General features: G+C 40.5%; 1 protein-coding gene across 2 annotated transcripts in view; it reads right to left on the reverse strand.

Moving 5' to 3' along the window:
• Positions 1-403: 403 nt before the first annotated feature.
• CDK14 (cyclin dependent kinase 14) overlaps positions 404-13444 on the reverse strand; it is a 316643-nt gene continuing 303602 nt past the window's right edge. For both annotated transcript variants that reach the window (XM_040592698.1, XM_040592699.1), the window contains one exon: positions 404-4661. The gene's annotated coding sequence lies outside the window, so the exon portion shown is untranslated. The remainder of the gene's footprint in view (positions 4662-13444) is intronic.

Raw genomic sequence — 13444 nt, forward strand, 5'->3', positions numbered from 1 at the left:
TATACTTAAATCAGACCTGCTCCCCGCCCCCGCCCCGAAAACTAGCCCTTCTGCTGCTTCAATTAAATGCCAGTGTACTGTAAATAGGTCCCTTGTCACACATATAACAAAATGAAAAGAGACACCGAATAATTAACTTAATATTACAGACAGAAAAGTGAAGAACCTTGCCCTGTGTAGTCAGCACCACCTTGTAGTTTTGATTAAGCTCATGTGTTTGACTGAATCAGTGCCTAATCTTTACAACTAATTACTGTCTAGTGCCTGCCTGCTTCTAAGAACTTTTCGTTCTTTAAAAATCTGTTGTTTACAACCATCTCCTTGTTCATTTTTTGGAGAACAAAAAGTAAATGAAAGGCTTTATTCCCTGGGTTAAGTCTAGATCACACATACCAAGGAGAAGAGAGATTCTGCTACACTTTATTCAATATGATGTTACAAGAAAACAACAGTTACAGCTGACAAACCATTACATCCTTCATAATACAGACAAATTACAAGGTGTAACAAATAATGCGACATTTATTTTACCGTACTGCTTACTATTCTGTTCTTCTGAAGTGTGTGTATATATATATATATTTAATTACATTAACATTGTTTTCATGTACCAGCCCTCCCCTTTTTATTTGTTAAAAAAAGAACACCTCTTAGTGCACCATACAAAAATCCATGTGGAAGCTGGCAAGCAGGGATTTTGTATGCAGCACCACTGAAATGCATTTTGGGGGATGGGAATTACTAGTGCATCTTTTGCTTTTAGATTTTTTGCTTATGTGAAAAATGCAAGGCAGTAACATACAGTCACTCCACCTAAATGCTGGTAGGGGAGAGTATTTTTATGCTCAGTAATGCAACATAATTCTGTTTATATGGGGTGTCTGGATTTTGTGCCCCAGTCTGTACAGCTTAAAAGTTTTAGATAACAAAGATTACAAACCCAGGAACATTCACAGATGAATATTTTGTATATGAGCATATCAGAGCATTGACGACATTCAGTTGCGTGCACTGACACGGAGCACACGGGTGTACGTCACCCACTGGCCCACAGGGGATTTCTTATCCTACCTTCTTTCCCCAGGAGTCTGAAGTGCAGAACCCCCGCACATCAAAGAGAAAGTGAAAACCCCTGTGCCTCTGTCTACTGCAGATTGAATGTTCAGTTTTGCATGTACTGACAAGTTATCTTAAACCATGGTTCTGATTAAAAACAATAGTGAGAATGAGAAGGACCCAACCAATCCGGGACACCACAGAATAATGTAATGTCAGCGCTACTGGAGTGTCCTAACTGGTGCGGTGCCTACTGGGTGTGGATTAGAGCTGATCTGAACCCAGCAGGGGAGAGGACTAAGCCATCTCCAGCTGGCTGACTTGTAAAGTCAGGTTCTGTGAACTTGAACTTGTAAGGAAACTCTGTATTGTGCAGACCATCTCTATCATCATCTTCCCTTCCCCATTCACTTAATATTAGATCTCATACAGAGTCAGAACATGCCCTCCCACTTTTATCTGCCTACTACACCGGCTGCCCTGTGCCTGCTCTCCCCTCTTGCAGCAAAGCCACATCCTCTCAGCATCATCAGGAAGGATCTACTGGGGCTCAGCCAAGCAGCAGGAAAATAAACGTTATGTTGCTGCTGGCTATCAACGCTGAGTAAGTCCCACAGTTTCTCAAGGACTGTGTCCCTGAGCCTACAGGTCACTTAAGCCAACATTTCACTGTGATGGCATGAAACACCAGGTTCCCGGCCACCTGCAGCATGTCTGGAAGGCCAGGCTACTTCTTGACCCTTTGGAGATTCTGCAGGGACCTGATTTGGGAAGGATGGGAGAAAAAGATGGTAACGCTATTGATCTTCGCTGAAGCTGTCTCAAGAACATTGATGGGGTTGAAACAGTCCATTCTGCAACACTGAGAAGAGCTGTGGTGAAAACCCAACTTCTGCAAGATGCTGGAGAGGTGGGCTGTCAGGGAGTCCTAACTGATGGGTGTCAATCAGGCTAACCATGCAGGTAATAGCTCTGCTGGAAGAAGGAAGAGGGAAATAAGGCTATACTGTCAGTTCCTGGGACAAGGAGCTTCTACTATCTCAAAAAACCTTGACATTTCCCAGCAGATTTGATGTTCCAGAAGAATAATTTGCAGTGCTCAAGTGAACGGCACCATCTTGCTGAGCCCAAGTCCCCTTGGTGCCAGGGGAAGATCCCCAGGGCCCAGAGCCACCACGGGAAAGCAGCAAACCCAAGTCACCGCAGACAAACAGGCACCCAGGAAGCAGGTGCCTAAATAAGAGATCCTGGTCACTCCTTGATTGACTGATAACTGAGATAGCCTCACTACTGCTGAAAATCAACTTACTGTTTAGGAACATAGATATGCATGCACTTCCCTTCAGGCAACTGATTTGGCAGATTTTTGGGCCAACTTTGTTTCAGTTGTTGCTTAAAAGTGAGAATGGGGCAGAGAAGATACTCTCATGCGCATGTGTGTGTACACACACATACACACACACACAGACGTACCGTAAGCAAACACTGTACATGAGTCACTATGGATAGTAATGTGCTAGGCTTGTGGGAACAGTTGGGGAATTACTCTCTATATTAAACCTTCCGGTGTTTAGTTGAGCAGCGTAATTGCTTACCTCCCAATTTAAGCTGCCAAGCAGAAGTGTCTATGAAACTACCCTTGTATTCCTAATTGAAATCTTTGTTACATTTTCAAAAATTCTTCAGATTTTTGCAGCAAGTTTTTTTTTCTAAAAATAGCTAATTTTAGTCATCAAACTGCACACGATTTAAGTAGCAAAGATAATGTATAAAAGACTTTTCTCTTACAAAAAAAAGAAACATGAAACCCAAACAAACCACGTCTAAGGCAGTTTCAGTGTGTGATAAATTCAAAAGTTCAGTGGTCACTTTTTCCCCCTCATAAACACAGGGGAAAAACTGCAGTAAGTTCTAAATAGGATTGTGACTGAAAGTGGCTTTCAGATGGCTTTTACCAGATCCTGAAACAGGCATGTCACTGGGGAAAATTGTCTTTTAATGGCTGTGCAAATATTGAGAATATTTCCATGGTTCAGCTCTTTGAAAGTGTAGACTTGTATCCCAGTTCATTAAGAGGCCTTTCGTAGCTACTTGCGCATTCAAGGACTTGCCTTATTGGGTGCTTTTTTTCTTATTAAACACTGCTGGAGTTTAATAAGATGGCAGTAGCACAAATCCTTTTCCCCTCCTTTTAAACACTGAAAGCTAACCAAAGTGTTACGACACTTTTTAAAAATGTAATTCAATGCATCCATCAAGCAAAGGATGTCAAATTTATGAGTAGAATAATATTGCCTAGCAAGCGTTTCTGTCCGAGCAGGACTATAACTCAACAGTGGGTTTTGCACCATAACCTGCCCTCTCTGAATGCAAAGCATTGTATATGGTCAGGGCAGTTTTATCACACCCCTGAACACAACGTTCTCCCCAGCCAAAATGTAGCAGGGGCTTCCTTTTCTAAAATCACATAGTTTTAATTTCTTGCAAAGTTTGCATCTGAATGATTCATTCAGAAAAAAGCTATCTAAAGACACAGTATCTGGTAGTGCCTTCCAATTAGCTCAGAATACCTATGGAAAATAACTCAAAAGGTGCTTTGGTGTGGAACAGCAAACAGTTTGGGATAAGGAAAATTCTCCACTTTGCCTTGTATGTGGCAAAGTAACACAGCTAGATTTAATGGCTTGTTCAACAGAACTTTTTCTATACCTTAGTATCTGCCTTGAATTAAATGGAACAGTTTCATCATCTCTGTTTTCAAAAAATCATTCCAAAAGGTAAATAGTGTGAGGAAAAAACATAGAGATGTTAGCCAAGACCCATAAAAGAAAGATATATTCTTGAAGGGAATAAAACTATAAAGAATTAATTGTATATCTGTCAGCTGCGTACATCTCATCATTTTTGCTTTGTCTTTCTCACAGGCCTATTTTGAAAACTGGCATGCTACATAGCCTAAGCAGGGTAACCAAATTCAGAGTACTGAAGTAAACATGCAATTATTGCCATGTTTTTAAAATGGATATGAATGGTCTGTGGAGATAATGAAAAAAGAAATAACCCAACAACACTTCAGGAACAGTGGCAAGGTGCTGTAATTGTCAGCCGATCAGACAAGTTGGGCTTGCTCTGGCAGAAATAGTCTTCCCATTGGTTGCAAAAATATGCACAACTCTCAAAGAAAATGCACAGTGTCCTTTATGCTGTTGGCTTTTTTTTACAGTCTTTACTGAAGAAGTGGGAACACCAAATGTGTTGTCTTAATGTATTTAAGACATCGCTGGTGAAAGCATAAAAATCCTTACAAAGATGCAGCGCTGCAGTGGAAAATCAAACAAAATCAAACACAAAAGACTGAAAGAGTACATGCCATGTATCAGTAAGCAAAAGCTTAATCTTCACATAGTTCTCTGAAATCACAAGGTATCCAAATGCGTGCAAGGTTTTAAACAAATTGCAGGGGAAAAACAGGGTCTTGCCAGCTTCAATTTTCTTTTGAATGAAATCCACCATAAAGAAAGAAAGGAAACAGGCTGTGGTTCCTTCCTGGTGTCGGCCTCCACGTTAGGTTTTTGTTTCCCTCCTCCAAACTGGTAAATTTAATCCTGTAAGAAAACAATATAAATTATAATAAGGCTCACAAACTGTTTTAAGATTATATTTTGCTTGGTAAAACATAGGTTAGTCCAAAGCCGGTTATGAAGACACCAGCTCAGAGCAAAGGACAGCTTTCAAAGCACTTTCAGAGCTGGTACCTCAAGAAAATGAACTTAAACCACCAATGTTTTCAGGGTCGTTGCTTAAGTGAGATATATTTATCCATATTCATGTAGCTCTGCCCCAAGTGCTAATCTTCAGAGGTGCCATCGGCACTCACATTCTCCATGGAAATTATAGGCAGCCATAAATATACGCTTGGCTCTTCTAAAGGTGATCACACCCCATGAATGCAAAGGAAGCTTACTAAATGCTGGCACAGCTTCAGGAGTTTACAAGCTCTTTTTGCCCCCTTTGTCATGGAGTCCCTAGTGATCACCTTCACAGCAATGCCTGCAACTGGTTTATGAAAAGGTCTCCTCAGGTTTGCTTCCCAAGAGTTACTTGAGGTACCTTGCGGCAAATCACGAACATTTCTGCAAACGCAACCAGGTTATGGAGCTACTTGGTGTCCTGCATTTAAACATACTCACCTTTATTTCAGTGTTTTTCTATTAACAGGCTGATAACTAAACCCTCTCCTTTCATACGCCAAAAATAAACACTATCAATAGCTGTGCTTATGTTGTCTTTCACCCTGCTGCCGAGTCCTGTTTGTGGAGGCTCAAAGCAGTGACTGGACTTGCAAGAAGGTACGTACCATGATGTTTTTGAGGTTTACACAGAACAGGAGGCAGGCTGAGAATGTGGGAAGTGTAACTTCAAAACAAAGCATCCAACAACTGCAAGAAGAGCCAGATGAAGGCTAAGTGAAGGCTGGATGGACTGCAGCCATTGGAAAGATTTTATAATTAACATGTTTAACTCTTAATAAATGTCCAAGTAGAATTCTATGCCAAGTAATAAAGACTTTCTGAGAAATTCTGTAGTTCTCTCAAGTACAAAATGTATTTAATTTACAAGGTTTCTCAAGACCAAGGATTGTAACTACAGACCTGCTACCTTTGTAAAATGTAGTTGCAGGAAGACAGTCAGATATGGAGGAATTTTAGCACTCAGGAATGCTGAAATATTCATTGAGCATGGAACTGGTTTGTATTAGCATGTCCTAAAACTATTTAAATCGAACTGGATGCAGGTGCCAGTGAATCTAGCCTAGCTCTCATTTAAAAAGTAGAAGAAAACCAAAGCATCAGTTCTGAACCGCAGTTTCAAGCATAACATTTTAATTGTGGATTTGATCAAAACAGCCTAATATCTACACAACATCCAACTTTCCTAATTTCCAGGGTTCCTGCCATGGTTCTTGAGAGCTCTTCTTCTGCCCTTTAAGAGCCAGAATACCTGCACCGGATTAAAGAAAGTCAGTTCTTAATGATGTGTGGCAGCATCTTGGGCCCTCCTGGAGCTTGGTCTACCACCTCCTGAGTCCAGCTTGGGTTGTTTCCTAAATGCCTCTGGAGTTTGTGTGGACTGTCTATTCAACATCAAAGCCCCACTTTCCCCAGGTCTAGGAGCTTGGCTGATGCGCCAATAAATCTTGTTTAAAGGAATACATTAGAGTTGATCCATTTAGTTTACCCTTCATAAGCTTAAAAATAAAAGCAGTGCTTGGAACATGCAGAGATTCACAACTGCTCAGTGGTGAAGCACTGTTGACAATATTCCCAAATTCCACATCTCCCTTCCTTCAAAAGCACATTTTAGGGATTATCTTTTTGGAGTTACAAAGCAACTAAACTCTCAAAGTTCCTTCCAATGTTGAGCTTGCGTTTGCCCCCACCGCCACCCACACTACAGCTGTGGAAGGTGGGCTGGTGGCTTGGAAGCCACATCTGCCCAGATCCAGAAGAGCTGGCCTGATTTCAGGCTAAGCCCAAACTGCTGGAGTTCCAGAAACTGGCATAAGCAGCAGGGACATCTAGGACAGGCAAAATGATCTGGATAGAAAAGCCTCTGGACAGAGGCTTTTCCAGGAGTTACCAAATTGCTCAGGTTTGAGAATAACTGCAATTACATTAATTACATGGTACTTTTCCTTTATATCAGTGGACCTGAAGACAATTTCTAAAGGAGGTGGGCATCACGCTTCTCCCAGGGTTGTGCTACAATTTCCTAGTGACAATACTACATTTTCTGGCTTCAAGTTTTGCTCTGTAGGCAAAGCTGGTGACGTTCTCCAGGGCAGAGGCTGAGCCTGTGAAATGGGGGAACACCTTTTTTAGAAACCTAGCACTTCCAGAATCAATCCCTAGAACATTAAAAGCATCCTTAGAAATGAACAAACTGACAGCTGCTACCATTTCACACGGGAAAAAAAACCCTTTGCATACTGGAAACCACTGCCAGCACCAATGCTCACCAAGGGCAGAACACAGAGAACTAAGAAAGTGTGGCAGAGGTTACATAAATGTGCATGGGAGACTGCAAAGGTTTTTTGCTGAACCCCATTTGTTTTCACACTGGTGCAGTATAAGGCAGCCAACAGTTTTATCATCACAACTCCACCAGCTCCAGCTTTGCTGGGCCCTGGCTATGCCGGTGCTGCAATGGTAACTGGTTTCCTGTGAAGCCGAGTGCCTGTGTAACTGTACAGTGTGCAGCGCCACCTTCCACCTTCTGCACTGGCTCAAGATTTAGACTAGATCAAACAGTAAACTCCCTGGAAAAAAAAACCCCATCATTTGATGCCACATTCCCCCAGTGATTCTGGCTGGGGAAAGCTAGAAGACATAGTGCCACTGGAACCAGGGAATAGCTGGTGGCCACAGTCTCTCTGAAGATGTGTTGAAATATACCACCCGCCCAGTTTGGGAAACTGGCCTGCACGACAGACCCACTGCTTGCACCAGCACCCTAATGGCCAGGTTGTTCTGAGGCTGAACCCTCAGTTTTGGCTGCCGAGACAATTCCACTGCGCATAAAATGCTGACATGGTCTTTGACACAGCAAACGAGCCTTGTGGATAGAAATATATACGCTGGGAATATGTAGCGTTTGCATCTGAATCCCTGATTCACTGAACGTTTATTGTCAACTCAAAGTGGAGCCAACAGGTGAAATCCCTTCCCTTGGCCTGCGAGTGCCCTTGTGGAGTGCCAGCCTCCTGCTGGGCAAGGGGGAACACAGGGCTGTCTATCCTAAGGCAGAGGAGGAAACCGAACACAGAGATGCCGCTTCTCCAAGGAGCGCTGTAATCGCTGTGCTGTGAGACAGGAGACCTCCTACTCTTCGTTCTTGTTTAAGATGAGACTCACATCAAATAGAGAGCTCCCCTAAACTGGAGGAAGAGGAGTATCCGTTCACTGCTGAAAATCCACATAAATCAAACCCGAAATTTTAGCTTGGTGTGAACCAATCCTTTTATTAAAAAAGCATTGTGTCTTCAGTGGGGCTCTTGTTCATGCAACCAAGACTCAAGGCACGGCCTTCCACAGAGTGCTGCCGTTCAGTTCCCAGATGGTTTAGTATTCCATGTTTGCATTTTTTAAGATATATTTTAGAAATATCCTTGCTTAGAATTTAATACATTTTCCTGATCATACAAATCAAAGTTTTGCCTGGTGACTTGACAGATTGTGTTTATGGCCTCTGGTCACAGCTTTGCTTATAAAAGCGTAGTTTGTTAAATGGAATATTTACAACTTGTGATTTCCCAAGAACAAAATAGGGTTCTTTCAGATCTCCTTTAAAAAAACAACAACAACATCAACAAATGAAATGTAACAGACTGCCTTAAAAATGAACTTGTATTTTTTCACCACAGGTCCAGGTACTTTTTCCTTTCATGACATCTCTACTAAACCTAATAGAAGATTAAAATCTAGTTAATGATGTGCTTAAAATACCAAGCGACCTAAATCAAGGATCTCAACTGTATGTTTGTTATCTAAAGAAATCATCTGCTGCATACATCCTGTTTATCTGAGATCCCAAATGGGATAAAATAAGGTATTAACCCACCTTAAAAATGGCAGATGCCAACTTCAGAATGCAGTAGCTGTTGATGTAACAATGGTTCTAGGAAGGGATACTGAAGCTTGTAATTTAAACGTTAATCATGCTCTCAAGAGATGAGGCAGAGGAGGGTGACTAAATCCCAAATATTTTCTTTATTTTAATTAGTAACAGAATGTCCTTTCCTGTAAAAATGCAAATCACCAATTCAATACATGCTTCTTTCGGCAGCATCAGCATCCTTCTCTAGGTGCTTTCAATTTTTGTATAAATTATCACGTAAGGCGGAGCTGTGCTCCCACAGAGTCCTTAGCATGCAAAGCACTCTCAGAGTGCAGGTCTATTTATGTGGCAGCTGATTTAGCATTATTATCATTCTACAATGCCAGGTTTAAAATAAAACTGTGAGCTGACAACTGGAGAAACTGTGTTCTCTATGATCTGAAATATGGGGGTATTTAAGATCATCAACAATATAATCTTTCTGCTTCTCCTTCCACCACATCTGCACACACCGCAGATACTGTTCGTCCTCTCTAAAAAAAGTACACTATTAACAGGTGATTTTCTCCACACCTTTTATTCCTACTTTTGTTAGAGAAGTCATTTTAAAAAGCCAGCCAAACATTATCAATACTATTTGCACTCAGATAATATCTACATGCAATTCGTTGCTATAAATATTAATTAATTGGATCACCAATACCCATAATGCAACTTTATTTTGACCTACATGCCCTATGAACTAGATATTTTTTGGATTCAATTTTCTTAAAACCAACTGTCAGCATCATGTGATGGAAGAGATGAAAAATGAAAATGAGCGTTCCCACTGTGCAGGTGAGTGACCTGTGGGAGACAGCTCTGCCTGCTAGGATTTTTACACGTACCATCAGACACAGACCAATTGATTAGATCATCTTATACCTGCCACCAACTAGGCTCAAGAGACTAATTAGAGAGAGTACTGCCTGCGCAGGCACCCCATTGACACCTAATTTGCTCAGCCAAAGCCTTTGGGGAGAATGTATTATCTCTGCAGCTGCACTTCATGCATTTCTGATTTGAGGCATAGGCAAGGAGTACTTCTTCACTCTTTTGAGCAAACTGAGTATATAAGCCCTTATTGCTAAATACAAGCAGACAAATTAAATCTGGCCAGCCTCCCGTAAATTCTTTTCCCCCTTCAAATATATACACACATATATACATGCATACATGTCTTATTTTATAACTGTGTCTATAATATATGTGTGGAAATGCAAACATACCATGCGTACATGAGTCAATGTGTATGGATACATGTATACATAAAGACATTTCTATAAACATGTGCTTTAAAATATGCAATTGTCACACTGTATAGAGTGCTGTCTTTTGCAGGGAAGTTTTAGTTCTGTGAAATTTAAAAGATAAGCAAATGTTCTAATATATGAAAAATAAATGATCTGCAATATTGTTAGCTCAAGCTCTGAATTACCCCATGGACAAGGCTCTGTAGACTGTTACCTATAAAGTTGCCTGTGCATCTTCAGAGGTGTTAGTTCAATATTTCAGTACACAGCCCAGCTTTGTTGAAGGCTTTTCTTCGATGGACTATACCTTGTTCGTGGTTTCCCGAGGAATACTGTTCACTAAGGCTAAATATGAGATTACTAAAACTGCTTTCTGCTGGGCTTTAGATTTACCTAGTTATCTGTGCCCCAAAATACACAGGAGAGGCAAGACTTAAGGCTGTCATTAAAAATTTATTTGGAGAAAAAATAATTGACACTCGAAAAACTATGATTTTTTTACAAACTGAGAAGGGTTTGAAGAAAGTATTTTCTGCTGTAGGCTGGTACGTGATTCCTGAACTCAAGGATCTTGTAACACACAGGAAAACAGTGGATTTGCATCACCTCTAAAATAGCACTGAAACAAAGTATCTTCCTCCCTGTGATGCGATTTGTCTACAAAGCAACCTTCAGGGTTGAATGAAACTGAATTATTACAACCTAATTTCAGCTTGTGTCAAAGCCCGTGTTGACATGGTCAGTGTCAACTCGGGATCCTGCACTGCTGTAACTAAAGAATTAAAGAAGCCTTAGCAAAACACTTGCAATTTACCTGCGTGGCCAAAACATCACATGCAACCTCCTTTGCCAAGGACACTATGAATGCAACTCCAGTCTTTTTCCTAGGATGGGGCATAACTTAAAGACAGAACATCGTCACCTTCCTCCTCTCACACAGCCCACATCTTTTCCAATTCACTTTAGATTTCTTTAGTAATACTTAATCTCATTTAATGTTTAAATGACATCTCTGGATTATCTTGGCAGCGGTTGGCTGGTATTCTTTCACAGACACAGCACCGCACAGGATACTTACACTTCATAGTAATATGACTATAATATGACTATCAGTCATTAAAAGTAAACCACATTTGACAAATAAATTAGTGATTTACTGATTATTTTTTCCCTGCTCTCTTCCCCTGTGTCTCAGTTACTGCGTTGGTATTCTTATACACACTGGATTTCCCAGACTCTATCTTCAGTGATGAAAATTGCTGTATATTATTCTCCACAGTTATAAAATATGAATCATAATACAGATTGCATATGGACACATTCCTGTTTTAAGAATTCCTCTTCCCACAAAGAATTTTTCACAGATGGGCTTTGCCTCTGAGCAGAGCACCACAACTCCAAATAAAGGGATTTGCCCATGGGTGGTGACTAAAGTTTCAAGGTGACCCTAAAAAGAAGTGAGTGCTAGACAACAACTGTAAACTAGTTAGAAAATAAAAAGTTAGAATAGTAACAATTACAAACTAAATGATTTTGTGAGTACACATACATGAAGCAAGTGACATAACCTTTTAAAGGTGAGAGGTCTGTGGCACAGTGAATATGGGGCTGGAAAGCAGAAATCAAGATTTTGGCTTTGCTAATGAATGTGCCTGGAAGCAAGTCACTTTATCCCCCTGTAACCTCTGTTTTGTAACAGGGGCTCTGTTTTATATTCCAGCCTCTGGGTTTACCCTGTCTCCCAAAAGGAGTGCCCAATTTTAGCTGGAGCCACCAATAGTTCAAATTACATAAATACAGTTAAATTTAGCAAAAATGCAATAGTAGAACAGCTGCAAACTTCAGAAGTTGTTGGAATTCTTACTTGGACTGTGTGTTTTAAAAATTATACCGTTCTATACAATAAGAGTGCAAAATGAAAATCCTGCATCACCTAGGACTTCGTGCATCCAACAGCCCAGTGTGTGTGGGGTGATTTTGAAGAGCCAAGACTTACCCTGAAATGATACACCAGTTGCTAAGTAGCATATATGCATATCAATAATTGCAAACCAACCGTGCATACTTTGCACACTGGTCTCTTCAAAATATTATAATTAATTCCTTCATAGTGTGTCTTGTTAGGAAAAAAAGGAATACAAGTCCTGATCCTCACTGTAATATATTTCATTCATAATATTCACCACCAGTGATATAACACGATTGGTTTCAGAGCTGATTTATAAGTATACCTTTAACTTTTGAGTGGCTGTGGTAACTTCCAAATTAGTTTTCTCTCAGTCTTTCAGCAAAAGTTCTTTCCTACCCTAGCTGCCCACAGCTGAAGTTTTTTCTTTGAGTTGAGAACAAAGTCCACAAAGCCTTTTACAATTACCATTTGAATAAGGCTTCACATGAAAAATGGCCAGGACTGCATCTACTACGTGTCTTCTAGTTTTTGAGAATAAAGCACAGCCCTCTCTAAGTGAGCTCTGGGAAAACCAATACTTCAGACGAAGATACTACAAAAATAGCAGTGCTATTGAGCTCAATATGGTTTGCAAGCAAAGCCATGGAAACCTTATTAGAAACAAAAAAGCAAGCTCAGGATTTTGGTACACATCAAGAACAGAAAAAGTATTAGTGCTACTTGTTTGCCAGAACATCCTTCTCAAACCTGACAAACAGCAAAATCCTTACTTCTTATACCCTTCTGTTTGTTTTCCCTTTTCCAAAGGCTTCAGGAGTCAGTATGTTATTTATACTTTTAATGGCTGTTAAGCCTAAGATTTGCCTCCTGTGAAACTGAATTCCTATATAAGACATAAATTTTCACTTGTGATTATATCAATAGAAAAATGGAAGGATGTAACTCAAAGATTTCTAGATTCCAAATGCAAGAAACCCAAACAAGCCCTCCTCCTTCTTTCTCCTTTTTTTTTTTTTTCCTAATTAATGTGATGTGTCTAAATTGCTGTTTCCCAATCTGATAACTTGCAAAAAATGCCTGCCAAAGAGGAACTGGCTGCGAACTGGAGAAATGCTGTCTCACTGGATCTACAATGACGGAACCTAAGCCCACAATTTTTGCCAGTGTTTGACACAATGGGATCCTTATCTCAGCTGTAGCACCAGCTCTGTACTCTGAAACAGGTAAGTAAATGCTATGCCTGAACAAAATTTATAGATAGCTTAATTAAAACATCTGAAAGGAGGAAAAAAAAAAAAAAAGAGCCTAACAGTTATGATTGCATAGTACAGAACTCAGAAAAGGGAACACCTGTTTGAAGATGATATATAGCCATTAATGCTCTGGTTAACAGGTTTGTTACTGGTTTGAACCCCTTCTAGACAAAAGGAGCACCAGGAAGAGCTGGTGAGAGATTTCCTCATTGCACTCTCTGGAGATTCAACTACAAGCAACTGGGTGCAAGTGAGCTGGGCTGTGGTTCCCTTCCACCGCTTCTCAGCTTTGTGGCAGAGCCAGCTTAAGGAATTCC

This window comes from Falco naumanni, chromosome 4, assembly GCF_017639655.2.
Source record: "Falco naumanni isolate bFalNau1 chromosome 4, bFalNau1.pat, whole genome shotgun sequence".
NCBI lineage: Eukaryota > Metazoa > Chordata > Aves > Falconiformes > Falconidae > Falco > Falco naumanni.